At 44.1% G+C, this 15,409-nt stretch overlaps 5 non-coding genes and 2 pseudogenes across 5 annotated transcripts; all 7 read right to left on the minus strand.

Annotated features, from left to right (window-relative positions):
- Positions 1-6,757: 6,757 nt before the first annotated feature.
- LOC123426199 lies at positions 6,758-13,468 on the minus strand (annotated as a pseudogene).
- LOC123433806 lies at positions 7,215-7,301 on the minus strand. Its single transcript, XR_006625115.1, has one exon. It is a non-coding gene; the product is annotated as a small nucleolar RNA Z102/R77 (small nucleolar RNA).
- On the minus strand, positions 7,374-7,471 carry LOC123433798. Its single transcript, XR_006625108.1, has one exon. It is a non-coding gene; the product is annotated as a small nucleolar RNA Z101 (small nucleolar RNA).
- LOC123433807 lies at positions 7,588-7,673 on the minus strand. The gene has a single exon (XR_006625116.1). It is a non-coding gene; the product is annotated as a small nucleolar RNA Z102/R77 (small nucleolar RNA).
- On the minus strand, positions 7,716-7,812 carry LOC123433799. Its single transcript, XR_006625109.1, has one exon. It is a non-coding gene; the product is annotated as a small nucleolar RNA Z101 (small nucleolar RNA).
- Positions 7,917-7,997, minus strand: LOC123433815 (annotated as a pseudogene).
- LOC123433800 lies at positions 8,041-8,140 on the minus strand. Its single transcript, XR_006625110.1, has one exon. It is a non-coding gene; the product is annotated as a small nucleolar RNA Z101 (small nucleolar RNA).
- Positions 13,469-15,409: the final 1,941 nt, after the last annotated feature.

Here is a 15,409-nt window from a genome sequence, read left to right on the forward strand (position 1 = left end):
AAGAGAATTACAAGGATACAAAATCATGCATATAAGAGATCAGAGGAGACTCAAATAATATTCATAGATAATCTGATCATAAATCCACAATTCATTGGATCTCGACAAACACACCGCAAAGGAAGATTACATCGGATAGATCTCCATGAAGATCATGTTGAACTTTGTATTGAAGATCAAAGAGAGATAAGAAGCCATCTAGCTACTAGCTATGGACCCGAAGGTCTGTGGTGAACTACTCATGCATCATCGGAGAGGCAATGGTGTTGATGAATAAGCCCTCCTTGTCCGAATACCCCCTCCGACAGGGCACCAGAACGTGCCCCGGATGGGATCTTGCGGAGATAGAAGCTTACGGCGGCAGAAAAGTATTTTTGTGGCTCTCTCTGGCTGTTTCAGATGTTTGGACAATTTATAGGCGGAAAAAGTAGGGCAAAGGAGCCATGGGGGGCACAAGCCTGCTAGGCGAGCCCCCCCTAGGCCGCGCCTAGGGGCTCGTGACCTCCCACGGGGTCCTTTGCCTTGGTTCTCAAGTCCCCTGCGTATCTTCTGTTATGGAAAAAATCATTCCGCACGTTTTATTCCGTTTGGACTCGGTTAATATTCTCCTCTGAAAAAGGTCAAAAACACGGAAAAAACAGAAACTCGCACTTGGCACTGAGTTAATAGGTTAGTCCCAAAAAAGATATAAAATAGCATATTCATGCATACAAAACATCCAAAGTTGACAAGATAATAGCATGGAACCATAAAAAATTATAGATAAGTTGGAGACGTATCAACCGACGCCCCGAAATCCACAGAAGATCCGCACGTGTGGGGCGAGGCGGCCATCGAGCGGGCTCCACTCTGCGGCCTAGTCTTGTCATGCGCATGGCCTGTCAGGCCTCGGACTGCAGGGCACCAAACATGTCACCCTCCCTCTGCGCACCGGAGAGCTTGAGGCGGCTCGCACTTGGCCAGCTACGACCCAGGCCGGCATCGGTGTATCGGCAATCCGGCGGCAACTCCGCGCCATGCAAGAAACGAAGATTAAGTTGGCGAGGTCCGCCACTCTGGGCTGGCGGACCTCCTATGCTTCGGGGAATACTGACGGGAGAAAACCCCGGGGTAGGCCAAATGCAAGGACTCCCCCAACGCCCTTTTGAAAAACATACACACGGCGGCCGACTCGTGGTAGGCCGGCTGCGCCTAGCAGGCTCTACTGGGCTGGCTACACCCGTCCAGCTCAACTGTGCGCCGCTAGCCTGTGGGTCAGCTCTAGTCAAATTGCCCTGACGAACCACGTCAGGGGCATCATCACCAAAGGTACGGCTACAATGTTGCACGTACCGCTGACCAGGCCAAAGCGAATCTACAGTGAAAGGGACATGCCACTGATCATCGCCGACTGCGACTAGCCGAGATCGCAGTGGGATTAGCATGCCCGTCTCCACTCCATTAGCTACCCCGGCATGGGCAACAGTGCAACAGGACATACGATGACCGAAGTCGGCTATGCAAGGTGATGCGCATAATGAGGCGCATGCCACTTGGTAGTGAGCACTCACTAATTGTGGCGCCTGGTCGGTAGGCCCTAGCGTCAGGCGGGACCCAGTAGCCGGCGGGCCCGCACTTGCGACAAGACTTCTCCTGCCGGTGGGACCCCTGGCCGGCTCTAAAGGCTACCAGATGGGTCCCACCCAGTACCTTCTAATCCTATTGTAAGCCAAGGGGTTGGCCTATAAAACCCCCTGGCACCCCCATGCAAGGGTCAACCGATCACACACACACACACACACACACACACACGAGGGGAAAAGAGAGATCACAGCTCCTTCTTCTTCCTCCATCATACAACTCTAGGAGCATATGGTATCTCCAACCGGATCATCAACAAACTCAAGCAAGACTAGGGGTGTTACCTCCCACGGAAGACCCAAAACTGGGTACTTTGTGTGTCTCGCACCACACGTTCCCAATTGCTTTTCGAAACCCGATGGCATACTTTCGGTCCCAACCACGTACGATTAGCCACCCCATGGCATATGTCACGAGAAATTTATGACAAAATCACTTACGAACAATAGCAGCTAACGATAGTTTCGTCGAGTGTGTCTTGATTGAATAACTGAAAAAATTCAGAAAACTCAATCCATATCTCGTTTGCATGGAAGTAATGCTCTTGCTCGACTTTCACCATGAGCATATGGCGCCCCATATTTACTTTTCTCAGGTACCATTCATGCAATCTGTGCATTTGTCTTGATAGAAGCAGGACCTGCTCAGGCCAGACTAAAGGGTTCCCGGGGACATATTTCCCTGCAAATTATGTAGCCATGGGGGCTTCCTCGGTGCCTAGGAGTTTCTCAACATACAGATCTAATTCTTTAGCAAGAGCATTGGTTGCTTCCTTACCGGTACTCACCTTGAGCGGTGGGGGGGGGGGGGGTCGAGCTGGGGAACAGTTTTCCCGCTTTTATTACTACCTGTAAGGCTCGACTCCAGATGTTTCTTTGCATGATATGACTTGATAATATAGCATTCATAGTCGTCTGATCGCCTTGGCGATGGGGGTCGCTCTAGCCGATGCATAAAGTGTTGTACGGTTTTCTCCGGTATTTTGTCCTTTGGCGGTGGTGGCGGTTTCGTTCCAAAATGGGTCTTCACTTCAGAAGCCAGTTAGGTGTCGATTTCCTCCTCGGTCTTCTCATAAGCCAACTTCTTTTGGGAAGGGTCTTGGGTTTCTTCTTTGGTTCTCTCTCCCGCTTTGGAGTCCGGTGATGCGGCAGATATCAATAATATTGCAGACTCGCACTGAGCTCCGTCTCGGGGTGGGGTAGAGTCGGTTGATGCGACGGAGGTAGATATGGTGGACTCGCGGTGCGCTCCGTCTCAAGGTGGGGTGGAGTCATCTCACGCGGCGTACTTGGAGGAATAGTTGGTGGCCTTGGTGCCGAGTTTGGAAAGACGATGCATTTCTTTCTCCATACAACGAGACCACATATGACTTCTCGTAGTGTCTGCTCCAACTGACTAACGGTCTTCGTAGGTGCATTGGTTTTCCCTCCAATCTTAAAGCGTGATGTACCACAGCGACGGCCAGTATTTTCCTCAGTTAAGAAACCAAGGTATCAATCCAGTAGGAAGATCCACAAGACTATGTAAGCAACACCTGCACACAAATAACAAATCCTCCAACCCAACCGTGGAGGGGTTGTCAATCCCTCGTGGGTAAAGTAAGGCTAGATTGATAGATGCAATTAAGAGTGATAGCAAATAGAACACAACAACGTATTTTTGGGTTTTTGATGATATAGATCTGAAAACAAAAGAGCAAATAAAGTAGAAAAGTAAATAGCAATGTAGAGATTGCAAATAGATGATGTGAAGTAGACCCGGGGACCATAGGTATCACTAGTGGCTTCTCTCAAGAAAATAGAAAGAGGTGGGTAGACAAATTACTATTGGGCAATTGATAGAAAAGCAAATAATTATGACGATATTCAAGACAATGATCATGTATATAGACATCACGTCCAAGACAAGTAAACCGACTTCTGCCAGCATCTATTTCAATTACTCCACAGATCGACCGCTATCCAACGTGCATCTAGTTTATTGAGTTCATGGAGAAACGGAATAATGCCTTAAGAATGGTGATAGGATGTAGACAAGATGTATTCATGTAGGAATACACCCCATCATTTTATCCTTGATAGCAATGATACATGTGTGTCATGCCGCTATGTGTCACTGAGATTGAGCACGGCAAGATCAAACCCATCACAAAGTACCTCTTCTCATTGCAAGATAAAAGATCAAGTTGTCTAGAGAAAAACCATATATCGGAGAAGAAATACAAGGCTATAATAATCAAGCATGAATATATTATCATAGATCTAATCATAAACTCACAATTCATCGGATCCCAACAACACACCGCAAAAGAAAGAGTTACATCATATGGATCTCCAAGAGACCATTGTGTTGAGAAACAAAACGAGAGAGAAAGCCATCCAGATACTCCCTACGGACCCGTAGGACTGATATGAACTACTCATGCATCATCGGAGGTGCACCAATGAGGATGGTAAACCCCTGTGTGGTCGTGTTCCTCTCCGGAACTGCCTGTAGATAAGATTTCGTGGCTCTAGAACTTGCAGCGCCTAAAACAATTTGTTGTCGACTCCTCTAAGGTTTGCTGAATATTTGGGTATTTATAGAGGTCAGAGGCGGTGGAGAAGGTTCCCGAAGGCCCCACTAGACACCACGCCACACTAGGGGCTCTAGCACACCTTGATGTCTAGTGAGCTCCCTAGGCCTCGTTTGCTGCTCATTCTTGAGTCCCAAGTTTCCCTCTGGTCCGAAAAAAATATGCGCCAAGTTTCAAGGCAATTGGACCTCATCTGATATAGATTTTCCGCGAAGGAAAAAAATAGCAACTCGCACTACGCACTATGACAATAGGTTAGTTCCAAAAAATGATATAAAGTTGCTATAAAATGATTATAAAACATCCAAGAATGATAACATAACAACATGGAACAATTAAAAATTATAGATACGTTGGATACGTATCGGCATCCCCAAGCTTAATTCCTCCTCGTTCTCGAGTAGGTAAATGATAAAAATAGAGTTTTTGATGTGGAATGTTGCCTCACATGTTCACCATATTCTTTTTTTCTTTTAGCATGGACATATGTACTTATAAATGATGCAAAGTAGTAGTCTATAATTTGAAATGAAAATTTCAATACTCAAGCATATCAACAAGCAACCATGTCTTTCAAAATATCAACTCTAAAGAACGTTATCCCTAGCGCATCATGCTCTATCATTGATCCATTCATGCAACACACTCAAATATTAACTACATCTAATGCTCGACTATGACAATGGTGTTCCTTAGTTGGTGCTTTATAAGAGAAGATGGAGACTCAAAAAAACCCATAATGTAAATAGATATGCCATTCGTAGAGAGAAGCACAGATTTGTAGAGGTGAGAGAGATCAAGGTGAAAAATTTAGAGATAATTTTTTAAGGTGGCATGCTTTTTCTGTCAACGAGAACGACTAAGAATTTCCAATATCCTCCAAGCTAAACAAGTTATAGGCGGTTCCCAAACTGAAAATAAAGTTTATTCCTTTTCCACCCACTACAAGAAATATGCTAATGCATAACGCTATATTTTCGTCGCTACATCATCACGGTTTTTAATTTACGACGAAAAACGAAGCGTCAAAAACTGACACCAACGACATTTTGATCAAAATCGTCGTAACTTTTACGACGATTCCTCGATCGTCGTAACCTTTACAACGATCCTAAATCATTGTTGGCAATCTAACCCAGTCCTACGTGGCAAAATTACGACGAAATCAAAATGTCATGGTTGAAATCAGCCCAACCCATTTCAATTGATCACATGGGCTGGTTTTATTTTTTGGGCTTGTCTTATTGGGCTTCTTTTTGGGCCTTTGCCTATTTACAACCACTTCTAGTATTTTTTTTGAATTTTTTGTATCATTATAATTTGGGCCCTGGCCTTTTAGTACCCAAATACATTTGGTCCGGTTTCAGTTTTGGCCTTTTTTCATTTTTGAATTCAGCAACTTTTTGTTCCAAAACTTGGTTTCATTTCTATTTGTTGGGCCTTTTCAACCCAATTATTTGTCCAATATTAAATCCAACACTATTTCATATTCAAATCAAGAAAACTCCAAGTCGAATTAAAATCATCCATCATATAACATCACATAATACATCTCTCAGGTTCACATAATACATCTCCCAGGTTCACATAATACATCTCCCAGGTTTACATAATACATCCAAACTCCAAGTCGTTCTCCTCCTTGGGCTGGATGGCGCCTGCAGCATCCACCTGATTCTGCATCTCCTCGGCGATCCTCTTCAGGTGCTCCATGTTGTCAGGGCCTGCAACAAATAGACAGATTTTAGAACCATGTTGGTGTTTCTTTTATGCTGCATACAGTACATAAGAGGAACTAAACAAGCATCGATGTGTCAAAGCTAGAGAAAGAACAACACGAGAGAGGTAATAAACAGGATGACTATCAATTGCCAATTGACGAGCATAAAAACACTAACCGCCAGCTCATGTAAACTGAGCTGAGCAAAGGAAGGAGAAGTATAATGTAAGAATATGGCTTGATATTAATTTTCATACATGAAAGACAACAGGTAATGTGAGTCACTCAACCGTTAATAAAACAGAACATTCGTCAATTAATACTACCTATTCATAAAATAGAGATCATAAATTTCAACCCCAATTGCGAGTACACAATTATAGATCAACTTTAAGATTATTAACCTAAACTATTTATTGGCTCGTCTCACCAAGTCACACAGAGTAGCATACTCACTGGACAAATAATAAAATGGAAGTCAAATACTTGAAGCCCAAGTGCCAACACAGGCTTATAAATCACCTTAAAAGATTATTAAACTAAACAATTTATTGGATGGCCTCAGTAAGTCAAAGAGTAGCATACCCAATTGGTTGATGATAGAAGGAAGAACATCTTGTAGCTCTGCCAAGTCAAACCATGAATATAATAAGTAATCACGAAGACAACAACATATTAGGATACACACGGGTTTTTGTAGCAGACATGTCAGGAAGGGCAAACCAAAGTGCATAGCTTCATATTACAAAGACTAATCAGGTGCACAAAAAGATGTGTAGGATGGCCAAAGTTAAAATGAGCATGTTATAAACTTGTTCAAATTGACTAGGACTAGTAAGATATCACAGTAAATGGATCTGAAAAGGATGTAAATGTAGGTTAGCTATGCATTAAAACGATTGATAAAACTAGTGTCCTGCTCCGACAAAAAAACGTGTACCTGGATGGTGTTGACGCCCACCCTCTTGAGCGTGCTCTGCAACCGCTTGTCGTTCGTGGTCGCCGTCTTGTGCACCACCTTATTCTTCCTGCACCGAGACTCCTCTGCCCACCGCGTTTAGTGTTTCTGCAGGTGCAGATGCCAGCAAATTAGTAAGAGCTACAGTAGTATCCTCCATCAAATTCAAATAAAATGCAGGTGCACATTCTACAGGAAAAATTGTACATATATTCTGCAGAAATAAAATGCATAGTTGTACATATATTCTGCACAAAGAAAATGATTAAAAAAATTGATGAAACAATGGTAAAGCGAGGCAAGAAAAAACAGATTGACTTTACTACTGTGAGTTGAAAGCAAGATGATCAGATTCGGTTCAGTATTTTAGGCCATCATATCAGCCAATCAAACCAATAGGGAAATTATTCTGATTCATCATATCATCTCTTGCTAACTTACCCCAAAATTGATTATTTTACACAGAAAAATACTAGCAGGGAAAAATACAATAGTGAGGGAAGATGCATCAGATCTCCAAGGTGAAAAGGAGGGTGACATCACAGAAATGCCTCAGGTGCAAATTACCCATAATCTCATGTCTCATCATCTGCATCAACCCATTCTATCTGAATTGATCTAACACTGTTTTTATCATTCTGCATCAAACACAAACATATCTTTTAACTAAAAATGCTTAGGAAATATTTATTTCTCTTCATATCGAAGGAGGCAGGATGACCAGATTCGGTTCAATATTTAGGCCATCATGTCAGCCAATCAAACCAATAGGGAAATTAATCTCATTCATCATCTCATCTCTCTCAATTGAAAGCCCAAAACAAAAGAAGAATAGAGTACATCAGATGCATCAGATCTCCAAGGTGAAAAGAGTGTGACATCACAGAAATGCCTCGGATGCAAATTACCCATAAACTTGTGTCTCCTCATCTGCATCAACGACGTTCATTTTTCCCAACAACAAAAAAATAATTGAACAGCAAATAAAACAAGAGAAACTAGACATGCTGGCAAATTTTCTTTCTTAGAGAATTCAGTGTGGGGTATGATCAGATAGAGCTAATACATGATTCATTGGACATCATATCATCCATCAACTATATATTTATATCCTCATCTCACCCCAAATGAATCAAAAACAACAAAACCAAATGGAGATGATATTATCAGATACCCATCAGATCTCCAAGGTGATAAGGGTGTGACATCACTAAAATGCCTCAGACGCAAATTACCCATAAAACTTGTGTCTCATCATCTGCATCAACGATAATCCTCCAAGAAACAAAAACAAGAAGGAAATTCTATCACCAGTTCGTACGGCCTCTTAGTTGCGATGCACTACAACTAGTTAGTAGCACATCTCACAAGTGTTTGTGCAGGCACTAACCAAACACCGGCACCTAATCAGAACAGAGGGCTAACATGCTAAGCATGCCGCCAATGTACTTGTTCTTTCATCAAATCACTAATAAATCTAGAGAATCGTAAGACAACTCGGCAGCGTTCGCCACCATCACCAGTAATGAGAACAGAGGGCACCTTTAAGATGAAAATACTGTAGTGCGCAGGTCAAAACCGTCGTTAATAATCGTAAGAGGGGTCGTGCAATCTACACCGGCGTCGCCTACTGGACCACCACAGAGGTGAGTGAGGCCATGTACAACGGCGACAGCGGGGCGGTTCACTGTGGCATCGTCTCATACGGGGCGGCCATGAGATCCGCCGGTAATCAGTTTTTGCGATGCGTGATGGGCAATTGGACCGGAAACACAATCTGAACTAATAAGTCCCTGAGGCGGGGAACGGGGGATCGTTACCGAGTTGGTAGTGAAGGACCCGAGAAGGAAGGGGTCCCTGACTCACTGACCATCGGGGTCGAAGAAGAAGTCCTCGCACGTGCGGCCGTCGAGCTGGGTCTTCTCGAATAGCTCGGTGCCGTTGGTCCTGAGCCCGGTGAGGAACCCGTTGAAGTCGGACACGGAGAAGGCCAGGTGGTGCCGCCGGGGCAGCTGCGAAAGCTGGACACCCTCAGCCCGCTGGGAGACGGCGGCCGCGGCAATGGTCGGGTCGCGCTCGATGATGTGGAGCGCGACGTTGGGGGAGGCCGAGAGGCGGAGCTAGGCGACCTGGAAGCCAGAGTAGGTGGGGACAGGGAGCAGGTGGGGATCGGGAGGGGCGGGGAGGAGGTGGCGGCGACGAGGAGATGGGGACGAGGAAGGAGGGGTGTTCGATCTGGATGGGCTAGGGTTCGCTACGCGAGGGAGAGAGAGGAGCTAGGTGGGTGAGAGGGTGAGGGGGTGTGGGCCGTTGGATCTGTACGACTTGGACGGCTCAGATTGTTTTCAATAGGGCGATCCATGGACTCTATTCTGATTGGTCAAGACATGTGTCATTTAAAATAATCTCTAAGTGCTAAAAACAATGGAGATTTATGAAGAAACTACCAATAATATTTTGCAAAATGCCAACACTAAAATTTTCACTCAAGTTATACCACATTTTATGGATAATAACCAACTTCTATTCATTTTCTTTGGACGAAAAATTCATTTTCCACTTTTCGAGGGTCCAAAATAAGTTATTTTGTGAAGGATCTACCATATATTTGTTGAAAAATTGGACCAAATCATTTTTATAAAATACTAGGCCATATTAAATGCACAATTAACCAAATGGTTGGGTGTCAAAAGCTTTTATCCACCTCTCGTGAAAAAGACATTTTTTTGTCGAATCAGCTAGAAGCGGGTCAAATTTGAACTGCAGCTGCCTCATAGTTTGCTTTTTATTTTTCCCAAAAATAATTTATTGGTACAAAAGTATCTATTTAATCATAGAAACATCAAAAGTTCTCCAAGATTCAACCACTAGCTAGGAATGCTCATACCCGCCGTTTTGACCCCATTTTGAAATGGCCATGAAAAATTCAAAAAAAATCAAAAAATGGAATACCTTTGCATTGTGTCATTTTATGTGACAAATTTACCAGAAAAAATAATAAACTTGTAATACGATAATTATTTTTAAAAAGTGTTCTCAGAAATGGGCTATCATGTGTGAAGATTCATGGTTTTCAAGCCAAATGATCAATCTTATGGTCACATGCATTGCATAGTTTGTTCAAATGATCTAATATTATGCACAAGGGTGCATATTGGAATGTCAAACAACGTTGATTAAGGAAGTTTTCATTTTCCTTGTATGTAAAAAATCATTTTCCATTTTTCAAGTGTCCAAAATGAGTTTTTTTGTGAAGGACCTATCATATATTTGTTTCAAAATTGTACCAAATCATTTTTATAAAATACTAGGACACCTTTAATTTACAATTGAAAAAATGGTTGGGTGTTAAAATCTTTTATCCACCTCTTGTGAAAAAGACAAATTTTCATCGAATCAGCTGGAAGCGGGTCAAATTTGAACGACAGCTGCATTATAGTTTGATCTTTATTTTCCTCAAAAATCATTTATACGTACATAAGAATCTATTTAATCATAAATACATGGTGTGGTGTCTTGACGTCGAGGTTTGGAAGGTGGTCGAGGGCCCCAACTCCAGAGCGCGTAAACTTGCATGTTAGCCACGTGGTCACTACCTGACGGTTGTGTTGCCACACGTTCGGGGTGGAATAGGCATGTCTGGTGGGTTCGAAAATCCCTCGATAAGTGTTAGGAATAAGAATACAATAGAAGAATCTCACGAGGAGACCGAACTAAGCTCAGATATGAATTAGCACACAAGTGTTTGATCAGCGGTGCGGGAAATGCACATAGACAATGGGCCTAAATTTTGGATGAGGATGATTATCTACTAAGGACACTCCCTTGGCAAATTTTAGCTCATATGTATGAACCTAGGTGACACTTGCTTTGCAAAGTACCACACTGTGCAGAAATATGGATGTTGAAGCTGGGATCAAATGTATGAATGTATTGAGCTGAAATTTGGTGTATGATGCTAATTTAGGCATATGAAGGCACTGTAAAAATTTTATACCATTTGTACATGCCAAAGTGACACTTCCTTCACCATGTGTTAATCGAGACAGAAAATGGTAATTGAAACTGGGCTCACATACATGATTGGATTGAGCTAAATTTTGGAGGAGGATGATAACTTGGGCACATTAAGACACTGTAATAATTTCATAAATTTTGGATAAACAAAAATTGTACTTCCTTCATAATGTTCTCTACTGAACATAATATTGGGAAAAATATTGATGGAAACTGGCAGAATTAAATGAGCTAAAATTTGGTGGAGTTATGTTATATGGTAAGTTTTATTCTGTGGTAAATTTTCATCAACTATAAAGCAATATGAAATGTAGTTGCTTCACAAACTGAAAATATTACTAGAAACAAAGATTGGATGCTGAGCTCACATGGATTATTACATGTGGCTGAAATTTTGTGGAGAGCTATTGTTTTGGCATATAGAAGATGTGGAAAAAATTCAACTCATTAGGATATTCCTAGCTAGTACTTCCTTCACAAAGGTGTGAGATGAACACAAACTTGCTGAGAAAGATTTATTAGGAAAATGATTACGAAAGATTTCATGAGTGTCACATCCCTAACCCTTAAGCAAGATAGCATTGTGCTCATGTCTTCTTTGCATTTGCATCTAAGAAGTTTCAACAAAAACAACAAAGTGGCAAAGGAAAAACTCAAAACCCAAGCCACCATTTCAATTAAAGGAAATTTCAAACTAGTTCAAAATCAATGAACCCAAAATGGCCTCAAGAAATGTTCAAACTTTCTGATAAATCATGAAAGTAAATGAGCATTGGAGAAAACTATTTTCTTGACACTTTAAGCATTTTAAATAAATGCAAAAGCCACTGGTTTCAAATTTAAAAATTTGAAATCAGAAACTATAATTTTCCAAAAATGTTGAAAGTCTTGGAAATGAGTGGGGATATTATAACAAATATTTCAGGAGGTCAAAATTAGTTTTTACCTTTTGTTTTGGAGCTGAAATAATTAGCAAAGCAATAAATAGCAAAACAGAAAAACCAAAAAAAGAGAAAATGGGAAAAAACTTACCTGACGCCCAAGCCAGGCCCAGCCCATCTCGCCGCTCGTCCCCTTCCCCGCGCCAGTAGGCAGCAGGAGGTGGCCGCCGCCTCCTCCGGCGCGGCCACGCACCTGCGTGCCTGCCTGGCCGCCGGTTCGCGCTGGCGACGACGGGGATAAGCTCCCCAGATCCTCCCCTATCCATTCCCCGCCTCGGTTCTCCTCCTCCGCCCGGATCCCCTCCTTCTCCCTGCTGCCGCCATTAGAGCCGAGCTCGAGCTCGAGCTGGCCGTGCCCCTGGCCATAGGATCCCCTCCGCGAGCACGCCATTAGCTCCGCCTCGTCGCCCTGGTCATTCCTGCAGAAGCCGAAGCTTCCTCGCGCCCTGCAACGCCCGCAACGCCGTCGTCTTCTTCCTCCGGCCGCCGGACCTCTCCCGTCGATTCGTCGCCCCCAGGCCTTCCCCGAGCCGTCTGAGCACTTCTCTGCACTCCCTGTGAGCATGCGGTGGTTTTCCCTAAGTTTTCCCCGTCGATCCCCTCCTCTAGCCCTAGTTTCACGGGAGCCCGACGAGCACCGCCGCTGCCGCTCGTCGCCGGTAGCCCTCCGATGTCCAGCTCGTCCTCCCGAGAGCACCAGCAGCTCCAGGACGACGCGTAGATGCCGTAGCAGCTAAGAACTAAGCGTGGATCCCTCTGATTCAAAGCCCCAACGACGCCCGAGCTTCGGCCGCCGCTCCGGCTCGTCGCCGACGCCTCTTCCGGCGACCCTAGCCTCCCCAGATGGTCCTGCCAGATCGGCCACTTCGCGGGCTTGCTGTAGCTGCCAACCGCGTGCGTTTTCGTGCTGTGCAGCGCCGTCTAGGTCGCCTCCAGCGAACCCTCCGCCGCGGGTTTGGTCGCCGGCGACCACCCTCCGGTGGCCGTCGACGTGGCCGACCATTAGGGCCTAATCGCCCTCCCCTGAGTCGCTGCCACAGGGCCCCACGCCTGGTCAAACCCCAATTAGGGGCTGGTCAGCGCGGGATTAGTCCCAGAGAGGCTGACCAGTGGGCCCCCCCTGTCAGGTTTGACCTGCATAGGTCGGCTGACCTGCTGACGTCAGCCTGATGCAATAAATGGAATTTCCAGTATAAAAATAATTCAGGAAATTGCTAAAAATTGCAAAAATCATAGAAATTAATCTGTAACTCCAATGAAAATAATTTATATATGAAAAAGTATCAGAAAAATTCAAGGATTCTGATTATGCTATTTTCAACTATGTTTGAAAAAGTTACAGAACCCTAAATTGTGAAATAAGGAATAATTCAATTCTTTTAATCACTTTATAAATGGAATTTGCAAAAATATCCAAATTTCATTATAAATACAATGATCACACACTGCCCTAGGGGTAAATCAGTACCATAACATGACATTTCATGCATGTTAACATTAGGTTGATCTGAGCATCAGGTCGAATCAATTAAACCGGTATTCGGGAATACCCGTTTGAATTGCTATTCGAATGTGATTCAAATCAACTCAAAACCTAAAACATCTTGATTATAATAACTTATCACCTGCATTCTCATGCCATGCTCATGCATCATTTTGATTGCATATGATTGTTATTGAATGTTGCCATTCATTTCGGTAGGCTCCGCACCCCCGGATTCCACCGAATATCCGTCCAACGGATATCGTTCCTCCTCTGAGCAACAAGGCAAGCAACCCTTTTGATCATCCCGATAACACCTATGTTCTTGCTCCTGCACCTATTTAATGCATTAGGATCAAATGCTTCAGCTGCTTTTGCCACGATAGTTGGACCCACTTCCTTTGCATGACTTAACCTTGTCACAGTAAATAGCCGAACCTTGCAACCTAGCATACCTGGTAGTTGCTTGAGCTATGATGTGACTTATCCTGCTATGCATGCTATGCTTAGAGTTGTGTATGGTCTGTCATCTGGGAGATGAACAGAAATGTGGAATGTGTTCGGTGAGCAAAGGTCGTGTGTTGAACTTGATTTGGTAAAGGTACCGGTGAAAGGCTGTGTAGGAGTACATGGCGGGTTGTTTCATTGGAACCGTCCTTAGGAACTGAGTTCCGTGTATGTAATCCAAGACTAGATACTACCACATGCTGGGCCCTGAAATATGACCCCGCTCGGCCTATTAATCGCTTAGTACTCGGTCCAGGAGTTGCAAGTAGTTTCTGGTGTTTATAGTAATGCTGGAGGCCGTGCATGGTGCTGACCTGAGAGGTGGACCGTGATGCGGTAGGCAGTGGCACGGTGTACCAAGTGGCACCCGGATGGTGGGCTTGGGAACCCTGCGCACATCTTTTGAGGCCGTGGCGGAAACCTCGGCCGGACTTCCGTACGGGTTACTCTCAGATTGGCGATAAACCTGGACTAGGTACTAGTGTGATTAACGGTCGTGGCCGACTCCCTCGCTGGGCTTCCGCTTGAAGGTTGCCGAGGTGCATGACGTGCACATGGCGATAAGTGGTGGGAGCGTGTGTGACGAAGTACACCCCTGCAGGGTTATGATCTATTCGAATAGCCGCGTCCGCGGATATGGACTACTTGGAGACATATGTTGTTCATAGATAACTTCAATGGCTACTCATAAAATTGTCAAGATAAGCGTGAGTCTCGTGGACGGCATTTCCGTATGGAGACGGAATGATTCCACGATAGTGTATTGTTGTGGTGTTAGTGGACTCGTGTGCGAGAAATCAAGTTGTCAAAACTAATTTCAAAAAGCAAGTTGTCTAGCCACGAGTCAAATGCTGGCTTTCCGCATGAAACCCCACAATACCTTCTTGATACCTTGCATGAGTAGTTAGTCATCCTAAAGTCTTGCTAAGTACCTTCGTACTGATGTTTTCTTAATAAATGTTGCAGAGATTGCTAATGACCCTAATGGAGGGTTCTTCGTAGACATCGACGACGACGAGTAGCTGGTGTCCCAGCTACGATCTGGCCCTACGTCGGCTCTGTAGTATAGTCAGGCCACGTGCCTACTAGTTGCCATGTCTGTACTCAGACAGTTTATAACTCTTCCGCTGGCTTGTATTGTATGACTGCTATTATTGGTCGTGAGACCCTTAATGTATAATATTATGTGTGTGGCTCTTCCGAGCCTCTTAAATAAAGCTTGTATGTTTATGGTTATGTTGTGATGCCATCGATGTATCTATACATATCGGTATGCCATGCGTACGTGTGTCGTACTTGATATGTATGGGGTTCGATTACCTAGTCGTGAACTTTAGTAGCACTCCTTACAAGGAAATGCCCCTTTGTGGTCCAACGAGCCTTGGTAGTTCGCTACTGCTCCGGACACATTGGTTGACCAGCATGTGTCCTTCTTAGCTGCTGTGTCTGTCCCCTTTGGGGAAATGTCACGCGATGTAATGGAATCCTTGTAGCTTGCTACGACTCGCCTACATTCGCCGATGACCGACACCTGCTTTGTTGGGTCATGTATGCCTGTCCTTGTGCGGTACTGCCACTTTGGTTTATG

Source organism: Hordeum vulgare, chromosome 2H (assembly GCF_904849725.1).
Source record: "Hordeum vulgare subsp. vulgare chromosome 2H, MorexV3_pseudomolecules_assembly, whole genome shotgun sequence".
NCBI lineage: Eukaryota > Viridiplantae > Streptophyta > Magnoliopsida > Poales > Poaceae > Hordeum > Hordeum vulgare.